Here is a 9,052-nt window from a genome sequence, read left to right as displayed (position 1 = left end):
CTGTAATAGAGTAGGAAAAACAGTTAATTTTGTCGTGCCATCGTGCACGTGTGTAGCGCTTAACTCCGTTGAAGCTGCTCTTTCATGTTCCTCCGGATTATGTTTGATCATTTACTTTCCTTAAGCTTGAAGAACTGTCTTTAATTATTCTGCATAGAAAAATAAATCACAAGTCTCTAGACGGCTTACCGCATGGAGAGTCATATATCTTACATATAACCCGGAATATAAACCAAGGTCATAAAAGACCGGCTCTCAATCATACCTTCGGGATAACCACAATAGCATACCTGCAAGCCTTGCAAGTACACCTCCGGCTTATGTAACCCAAATAATGAGGTTGAGAACGCAACTCCGGTTCATCAACACCTATAATGCCTATTGTGTGCTATCAACATTATTAATCAAAGTTAAGCCGGCGGAGTAAGAACCGCCCTTGCACACTGTTGATATGATCAAAAGAACTTGTTGCAAACCAAAAGATCAAAACTTAGGGGCTTCTGGTTCGAATACGACCAGAGAACCGTCCCAAAGGGGTTAAGCTTAAGATTCGAATGCGATCATATAGCCCCCAGTGGCTTTGGCGTTGCCTATCAAGAGGGTACCGACAGCTATGTTCTCTTGGGTTCGGATACGACCCATGTTTGAACAGGAAGCCCCCAAATGACCTTAAGAGTTGTTTAACGACGCTGATTCGAATACGATCCACGTCGGTTCCCAAAGGGGGTTGAGCCATGATTCAAATATGATCAAGAAAAACTCCCCAATGAGCTCGGCAATTTGCCAATCAAGTGGGTATCGACAGCTATGTTCTCTTTGGTTCGAATACGACCTATGTTTGAACAGGAAGCCCCCAGGTGATCATATTGTTAACGGCTAGATTCGAATACGATCGTAAGCCGGATCCACCTCCAAGTGACCATGTAATGTTGTAATGGAAATAACACATTTACCTTTGGAGGAGAAAAGGACAGAGGTCCTGCTTTATTATTTATCATAATATATACATGGCTATAGAAATATGTACATTATGAGAGCCGGTGGCTCAAGTGTAATAAGGCCGAAGCTGAGCTATGTTCCACGGCTGACGGGTCTCTTCCTCTGACTTACGTGAATCTTTGTGCTCCTGAACATCAATAAGGTAGTATGACCCGTTGTACAAGTTCTTGCTGACCACAAAGGGCCCTTCCCAAGGCGGGGATAACTTGTGTGCATCTGTTTGATCTTGGATGAGCCGGAGCACCAGATCACCTTCCTGGAAGACCCTGGACTTAACCCGGCGGCTGTGATAGCGGCGCAGGTCTTGTTGGTAAATCGCCGAGCGAGCTGCTGCCACATCACGCTGTTCGTCCAACAAGTCAAGAGCATCTTGGCGCGCCCGCTCATTATCCGCCTCAACATAAGCCGCCACTCGAGGCGTCATGACGGATGTCGCTAGGGAGGACCGCCTCCGCTCCATAAACCATGAAGAAAGGCGTGTAACTCGTAGACCTGTTAGGAGTAGTATTGATGCTCCATAACACGGAGGGTAACTCCTCCACCCAACAACCCGGCATCCGTTGCAAAGGGACCAAAAGCCGGGGCTTGATGCCCTTCAAGATTTCCTGATTGGCTCTCTCAGCTTGACCATTGGATTGAGGGTGAGCAACTAATGAAACATCAAGCCGAATATGCTCTCGTTGACAAAATTCCTCCATGGCGCCTTTAGACAGATTGGTACCATTGTCAGTTATAATGCTGTGTGGAAAACCAAAGCGAAATATCACCCTCTTCATGAACTGAACCGTTGTGGCTGCGTCACACTTACTAACTGGCTCTGCTTCAACCCACTTTGTGAACTTGTCGACCGCCACCAAGAGGCGGGTCTTCTTATCCTTGGATCTTTTAAAAGGCCCAACCATATCAAGCCCCCAGACCGCAAATGGCCAAGTAATTGGAATCATCCTCAATTCTTGAGCCGGCACATGAGCCCGTCGCGAGAACCTCTGGCAACCGTCACATTTACTGACCAAATCCTCTGCATCAGCATGAGCCGTCAGCCAATAAAAACCATTACGAAAATCCTTGGCCACAAGGGATTTTGAGCCGGCATGATGGCCACAATCCCCCTCATGAATTTCACGTAAAATTTCTTGACCTTCCTCAGGGAAAACACAACGCTGGAAAGTTCCAGTGACACTGCGACGATGCAGCTCGCCATTGATAATTATCATTGACTTAGACCGCCGGGTTATTTGTCTGGCCAAAGTTTCATCCTCAGGCAATTCTCCCCGGGTCATGTAAGCCAAGTATGGTATTGTCCAGTCTGGGGTAATGTGGAGAGCCGCCACCAACTGTGCCTCCGGGTCAGGAACAGCCAAGTCTTCCTCTGTAGGCAACTTAACAGAAGGGTTATGCAAAATGTCCAAGAAAGTATTAGGCGGCACCGGCTTTCGCTGAGAGCCCAGCCGGCTTAATGCATCAGCCGCCTCGTTCTTCCTGCGATCGATGTGCTCTACTTGGTAACCCTGAAAATGTCCGGCAATGGCATCAACTTCGCGGCGATAAGCCGCCATGAGAGGGTCCTTGGAATCCCACTTGCCTGACACTTGTTGGGCCACTAAATCTGAGTCGCCAAAGCACCTTACCCGGCTCAAGCTCATCTCCTTAGCCATCCGAAGACCATGGAGCAAGGCCTCGTACTCAGCCGCATTGTTAGTACAGGGAAACATCAACCGTAGCACATAGCAAAACTTGTCACCTCGAGGGGAAGTTAATACAACTCCAGCCCCTGAGCCTTCCAATTGCCTAGACCCGTCGAAGTGAATAGTCCAGTATGTATTATCCGGCTTCTCTTCAGGCACCTGCAGTTCTGTCCAATCGTTGATGAAATCCACCAATGCTTGAGATTTGATAGCAGTGCGTGGCACGTATTTCAGACCATGAGGCCCAAGTTCTATAACCCACTTAGCCACTCTTCCTGTGGCTTCTCTGTTTTGGGTGATATCTCCGAGGGGAGCAGAACTAACCACAGTGATAGGGTGACCCTAGAAATAATGCTTAAGCTTCCGGCTTGCCATGAATACCCCATAAACAAGCTTCTGCCAATGCGGATACCGTTGCTTGGACTCAATGAGTACTTCGCTGACGTAGTAAACCGGCCGCTGAACCAGATACTCCTTACCTGCTTCCTTACGCTCCACCACCACAGCCACACTGACAGCCCGTGTGTTAGCGGCTACATATAGCAATAAGGGCTCCTTGTCAATAGGAGCAGCAAGGACTGGGGGCTCAGCCAGCTGTCTCTTCAAATCCTCAAAAGCAGCATTAGCAGCATCATTCCAGATAAAGTCATCTGTTTTCTTCATCAACTGGTACAGTGGCATGGCCTTTTCACCCAAACGGCTTATAAACCGGCTCAAGGCAGCGATGCGGCCCGCCAGACGCTGGACGTCGTTTATGCACGCCGGCTTAGCCAGAGAGGTGATTGCTTTGATCTTTTCCAGGTTAGCTTCAATGCCTCTGTGAGAAAGCAGAAAACCCAAGAGCTTGCCTGCGGGAACACCAAAAACACACTTGGCCGGGTTAAGCATCATCTTGTAAACCCGAAGATTGTCAAAGGTTTCTTTAAGATCATCTACCAAGGTCTCCTTCTCCCTGGACTTAACCACAATATCATCCACATAGGCATGAACGTTGCGCCCAATCTGGTTATGAAGACAATTCTGCACACAACGCTGGTAAGTCGCCTGTGCACTCTTGAGTCCAAAAGGCATAGACACATAACAGAAGGCTCCAAAGGGAGTGATGAACGCCATCTTCTCCTGGCCCTTAACTGCCATTTTAATCTGATGGTATCCAGAATAAGCATCCAAAAAACTTAAGCGCTCACAACCCGCCGTAGCATCAATAATCTGATCAATACGGGGGAGAGCAAAAGGATCAGCCGGACAAGCCTTGTTTAAATCCGTGTAGTCCACACACATCCGCCAGGTGCCATTCTTCTTGAGCACGAGCACCGGGTTAGCTAACCATTCTGGATGAAAAACTTCAACAATAAACCCGGCCGCCAAGAGCCGGGCTACTTCCTCACCGATGGCTTTCCGCCTCTCCTCATTAAACCGCCGGAGGAATTTCCTGACCGGCTTAAATCTCGGATCAATGTTGAGAGTGTGCTCAGCGAGTTCTCTAGGTACACCTGGCATGTCAGAAGGTTTCCACGCAAAGATGTCCCTGTTCTCACGGATGAACTCGATGAGCGCGCCTTCCTATTTCGGATCCAGATTGGCACTGATGCTGAACTGCTGAGATGAGTCACCTGGAACAAAGTCAACAAGTTTAGTCTCATCAGCTGATTTAAATTTCATTACCGGCTCATGCTCCGTGGTTGGCTTTTTCAAAGACGTCATATCTGCCGGGTCAACATTGTCCTTGTAAAACTTCAACTCCTCTGTGGCACAAACAGATTCCGCGTAAGCCGCGTCACCTTCCTCACACTCCAAGGCTATCTTTCGGCTGCCATGAACCGTAATGGTCCCATTGTGACCCGGCATCTTGAGCTGCAAATACACGTAACACGGCCGTGCCATGAACTTGGCGTAAGCCGGCCGCTTCACTGACCTCCAGCAACTCCATGGCGATCTCGTAACTCTCGATCCATGCTCCGGGTTGTAAATCAGTCGTGTAATTAGGCACCTTCCTAGGCCCTTTGAAATCTTTGGGCAGACGTTCATTACGGAGAGCCGGCACCAGACAAGGGACACCTCCAGTCCTCGTAGGTATACCCGCATCGACAGAAGCCGTCGGATAAGCCGGGGGTGGCTGGTAAGCCGTCAACTGAGGCGCCTGCTCCGCCTCTTGCCGTGCTCTGTCTTGGTCTACCGCGTGAAAGGCTCCGTTATGAGCCGGGCCGTGGCCAGGAGGCAAGTCATGGCGTCGGACATTGCTTGAGCCGGTCGCTGAGACCATGTGTCTGCTATAACTCGGGCTCCGGCCTGGACGAGGGGTTGAATGAATCCTGTCCCGGCTATAAGAATATGCCTCCTGCTGCGCCAGAGCCGTCTGAAGGAGTTCTCTGACCCGGCGGGTTTCAACCGCCGTTGGAGAGTCGCCATCGATTAGGAGAGCCTCCAGTCGCGCCGCCGCGGCGACCATGTTTTCCAACGGGTTGGCATAATGACCCGGTGGTATTGGCACGTACTGAGGCGGGGCAGCGTTCACCCGGGGAGGCCCCATCACTTGGGGCTGAATTGACGTTCCAGCCCCGGGCGTCGTGATCTCTGGCGGGTTACTGGGCCCTGCACCAGGCGTGTTGAAGAGGTTTTGAGGATCGTAAACCGGAGGGAGTCGAGATTGGGCCTTTTGATGCCTCCTTCTCATGACCTCATTGGACGCGTTCTGATCCATCGTGAGCCAGAAAGACTGTGCCTGAATCAGCTGAGTCTAGGCGTCGAGAGCCGCCCTCTCCGCAGCCATCCTGACCCCTTCCGCCGCCAGATCCTCCTTGGCTTTTGCTAGATCCAACTTTAACTGTGCCACCTCCGCGTCATGCCGAGCTTGATCCGCTGGGGCGACCGTAGCGGTTAACAGGGCCGTCATCTTGTCTGTGAGATCCACCAGCACCTGAGCCGGCGAGGGCACAGGGCTTCCTGCCCTGGCGGCGGGGTTTTGAACAGGTTGTGCGCCAGCCATGAAGATTCCAACCCGGCTCGGCGGCTCGAAGGGGTCCGGAATACTGTCGCCATCGGAACAACCCCTGAGCCTGCCATCTTGAAGTTGGTATAACGAGTCGGTCTCCTCTGTGGATGACTCGCCATCAGAGCGAGCGGCCGTCTCCTCGCCAGATCCAGATCTTTCAGAGAGTCCTCCATGGACGCATCCCACGAAAGAATGCTTCAAGGCAGGCAGGGTTCGGGCGGGTCGTGCACGCTGAGCCGTCTCGATGAGATCGGCGCAGAGGTCCGGCTCAAGGCCCGGCTCACCAATCTTGCCAATAAAGACATGGATTCCGCCGAAGGGGACCCGGTACCCGTACTCGATTGAGCCAGCGTCGGGGCACCAGTTTGCATCGTCGATGTAGAGCTTGCCGCGACGACTCTTGGTCATCCGGCCCACAGCGTATCCCTTGAGCCCTTCGAAGCTGCCCTTCAAGAACTCAAATCCACCGTGCGCCAGCCCCACGGTGGGCGCCAACTGTCGTGGAATTATCACGGCAGATGTCCTCGTGCAAGGACTTAGTCGTGGAGCCATCGCAGCTAGGAAGCTTAAAGGGGTTAAGCGGGACAAAGGACACGAGGATTATACTGGTTCGGCCCCTTACAGTGAAGGTAAAAGCCCACGTCCAGTTGAGGTTGTATTGATTAGGGTTTCGACGACCAGGAGCTAAACCGCCCTGCCTGGTTATCGATTTGATCTTACTTGTCCCTGAACCGCCGCCGGGTCGTCCCTTTATATAGAGAGGTTGACGCCCAGCGGCTCTCAGAGTCCCGGCCGGCTTATAACAGTGTCCGGCTCGGACTCTTAACTATTCTTGCCTTACACTACAAGTTTCACCATAACGGCGGTTTATCACTACGGGCCTTAAGCCATCTCCGGGTCTTAAGCCCATTACTGACCCGCCGTCCTCAATCTTGGTACTGGGCTTCACGTGATGAGCATTATGACGTAACCCGGCCCCTCCTGGGCGGGTGACTCTAATGGTTATATCCTCAACAGTGTCTCTGCTGCTACCTCGACTCCCTTACTGTCAGACAGTACTGGTGCTATCAGTATTGCGCGTGACCCAGTGAAGCATGAGCTCACTAAGCACATCGGTGTGGATGCCCACTTCGTGCATGCTGCTGTGCAGGATCAGACTCTCGCTCTTCACTACGTGCCCTTTGAGTTACAGTTGGCTGACTTCTTCACGAAGGCACAGACTCGAGCGCAGCATGCCTTTTTCCTCTCCAAACTCAGTGTTGTTGATCCACCATGAGTTTGAGGGGGGGTGTTAGATGTGTATAGTCTCTTTTCGGTTTATCTCCATTGTATAAGGGGTTTCCTGCACTTTACCACACATGTATATGTATTGGCCTTTGGCCCTTAGCAAAGTCAGTTGCCCATTCCTAACAAGAGTAAACTCCCCCAGCAACCTCATTGCTTTCAATACGAAATTGGAATGTACACTTCCAATTCAGAGGAGCAGGTGTTTGGTTTTGTCACTTTATTTGATGTTTCTTTTGGTGGATTTAGTTGCTTTGGAGCTTGGATGGAGCCGATGAAATGTAGCGTATGTCAAGCTTGGGTTTAAAATAAAAGGGCCATGTGTATTTCTAGATCGCCAGTTTGACCAACGAAATGCGAGTTATATGTCACAAAAAAAACATCATTAGAAACTTCTTTCAAATGAATTCAGTGGTCATCTTTTTTCTTTGGTAGCATATACAAATGAGTTAATTAAACAAGGAATAATGGAAGTAGTACTAGTCGGTTTACAATGGGGTGGCAACACCAAATTCACCAACAAATACTAGGTACCAAATAAAAGGGGACGGTATTAGCTGTTCAAGGAAATACAGCGCCACTAACTGTAGTACTCATAAATGTATAGACGATGATACAACAGAGGCTAATAGGCAAGTAATTGAGTGGAGTATGTAGTAATGAACTAAGTCCTGATCGATCCATCTTAATTTGCAGATGGCTCAAATTCCAAAAGATTTGCTCCTGGGACGGTTTGTCCTGAGAAAAGACTGACACTGAGGTTCTGTTGCGCGGAGAGCATCCAAGCGAAGGTGATGAGCTCTCCCCCAGCACTCAGCCTTCGGGCATGCTCTTCTGGCCGGCATTTTCCGGCTGCGTAGACCAGCATCCTCACCCACACCTGCTCCAGTCTCTCAAGCTCCGCGTGGATGCCTCTTTGGCTTTCCAGCACCCCTCTTTGCAAGTGCCAGAAATCATTTCTAAACACATAAAATCTCCCCAACTCATAAAGAAAATCCTCGATGCTGGATGCATTGTTGGCCCACCGTGAGGCCTTGGCCAGTAGATCCTGCACGTTGGCGCTGGTGGGTAGCATGGCAGGGTGCGTCACCATCAGGTACACCATGTAGTCAGATAGTCTCTTGCAGGTATCCATAAGACATTGCCGCCTTGCTGCCTCTTGGTCTTGGGTGGTGGGGTTGCTATATGTCACCATTGTCGACTTGGCCGCCTTCTGTAGCACCACGTCTGTCCAAACGTGTAGCGTCAACAAGGACTCCTCGAAGGAGAGAGACAATAGTACTTTATAAGTCCTTGGAACAGGGATGGATTGAGGTACCCCCGACGCAAAGCCTACCAAGCCGTGGATGAGATCCTTGATCTCCCTCGTGACTTGGGTGTGCTTGGTGTTGCTTATCTTGTTCCATGCATCAGTAGCTCCAAACACGCCTGCCATCTTCTTTGCCATGCTGATGGTTCTATTCCACCTCCTGTGGCCTTCAGCTGACATGCTCCTGCTGGAGCTAAACAAGTTGTACTGCCCCATTGAGTTTGACCACCATGGCTTGGTCTCTGGTTGGATCTTCATGAAGATTGGCCATGCCACTCGGTTGAGCAGCACACGACTATACCATCCAGCTCGAGCTTCCAAGAATGGCCACTGCCATGGTGACATCATCACGATGAAGAATGAGCAAGCTTCGAGGAAAAATGTTGTGTGCAACTGTTGTGTGCAACTGTTGTGTGCAGCATCAATTCTCAGAGCATCAATTCCACTTCTTCTATAGTCGTCCTTGTATGCAACTGTTGTGTGCTCCTCAGCATTGACACTACTACTCATCATCATCTTGACGTAAAGCACAAAGGCAACCACTGTGGAGGCGAGGGAGACACACCGAAGGATGGCGCCGGCCGTTGTTTGAATCACCCGGGATTTCGTGAAGAGGCTGTCATACATTATACTAAGCTCAATCTCCACTCTCTTGAACTTGTCTTGTGGATGCTTCAGAGCATAGAGATGTCCATGTAGAAATTTACCACGAGTGTGCTCTTCGATGTTGTAGATAGCCTGTCCAGCGAATATACCCCGCACGGCTCCCTTGGTGTGAAGAGC

This window comes from Triticum aestivum, chromosome 2D (assembly GCF_018294505.1).
Source record: "Triticum aestivum cultivar Chinese Spring chromosome 2D, IWGSC CS RefSeq v2.1, whole genome shotgun sequence".
Taxonomy (NCBI): domain Eukaryota; kingdom Viridiplantae; phylum Streptophyta; class Magnoliopsida; order Poales; family Poaceae; genus Triticum; species Triticum aestivum.
This window is presented reverse-complemented; position numbering follows the sequence as displayed.